A 364-nucleotide genomic window follows, 5' to 3' on the forward strand; every position below is an offset into this window, starting at 1 on the left:
TTAAAAAAAGTTAGGGCAGTGTGCTTGTTACTAACTGAGTATCAATTCATGCTGGTTCGGCAGAGACCGTTCCAAAACTTATGTTATAGCGTACGCAGTACGTTTTAAACATACGAAAGGCTAATGGGGAGCGTACTACCTTTTAGGAAGTGCGTTCTTTCTGATTGGAGAATATCAAAAGAACGAACGAATATGTTTCTTACGAGGACGGTACGTTCAGCATGCAGTTTACGTGCTTTTTACCGCTAAGGCATATTCGTTCAACCAACAAACCATTCTTACAGAATGATCCTATGAACAGAATGATCTTAAAATATTCCACACAAACAATCAAACGAACGAAAGAAAGTAAAGAGAGTGGCGA

Source organism: Bombus fervidus, unplaced genomic scaffold (assembly GCF_041682495.2).
Source record: "Bombus fervidus isolate BK054 unplaced genomic scaffold, iyBomFerv1 scaffold0161, whole genome shotgun sequence".
Taxonomy (NCBI): Eukaryota; Metazoa; Arthropoda; class Insecta; order Hymenoptera; family Apidae; genus Bombus; species Bombus fervidus.